The sequence below is a fragment of the Octopus bimaculoides genome, chromosome 7, assembly GCF_001194135.2.
Source record: "Octopus bimaculoides isolate UCB-OBI-ISO-001 chromosome 7, ASM119413v2, whole genome shotgun sequence".
Lineage (NCBI taxonomy): Eukaryota > Metazoa > Mollusca > Cephalopoda > Octopoda > Octopodidae > Octopus > Octopus bimaculoides.
In genome coordinates this window covers 37,508,376-37,509,303 of record NC_068987.1, presented here as the reverse complement: position 1 = coordinate 37,509,303, position 928 = coordinate 37,508,376, and positions in this window count along the sequence as shown.

Sequence of the window (928 nt, the reverse complement as noted above, 5' to 3'; positions counted from 1 at the left end):
AGGGAGGGGGGAGAGATAGAGAGATGGAGAGTGGGAGGGAGAGCGAATATGTATGTGTGAGTAATAGATAGATATGTGCAATTTTAGACAGTCAAATAAACGCATAAATAGATGCACAATTAGATACATAGTTACAGACATGTATCCTTTATTTCGTCGTAAAGCTCAAAGTACCAGCCTTTAACACGTAACGCCATCAAACAAGTGCCATTGAATGAGTTTGGCGCCACAGGAGATATTTAAGCACTCACCTGAGAACAAGTGACATCCCAGCTTCTCCTCTTTTCTTTCTACTTTACATTTCTCTGCTCTTGCTTGATAATGCGACTGACGCCCAGACTATAGATGTCATTGAAAACAAATATGTGTGAGTGTATGTGTGTGTGTGTGTGTGTAGTTGTGTGTGTATATAAACACAATTTGTGTCCGTCTGCAAGCGCGTGTGTATGTTCGTGCGCCTGCAAGCACGCACACGCACACACACACACATACACACATACGTACGCATAACTACACAAAATTGTGTATTGTATGCGCAAAAAACATACCAGCTTTTATTGACTCACGCACAAACCATGAAAACTATACATAGAGAAACAATCAACTACACTTCCATATTACCACTCACACATATTCAACATACCCTATAATTAGGTCTTATATGTAGAAGTATTATAGACCAATACATATCCATATAAACAGAAAAGTACACACTTATATGTATGTTTGTGTTTCAGAGTGTGTATGTGTAGCTGTCTGCATCTACGTTTTATTCTGGTGGACGTCATTATATTTCAGTGAGTGGACATTTGCACACAATATTGGTTTATACATACACACATACATACACGAATATGTACATATATATTTGTGTGTGTGTATATTTATTTACACATACATACATGCATATGTATATATATATATATAT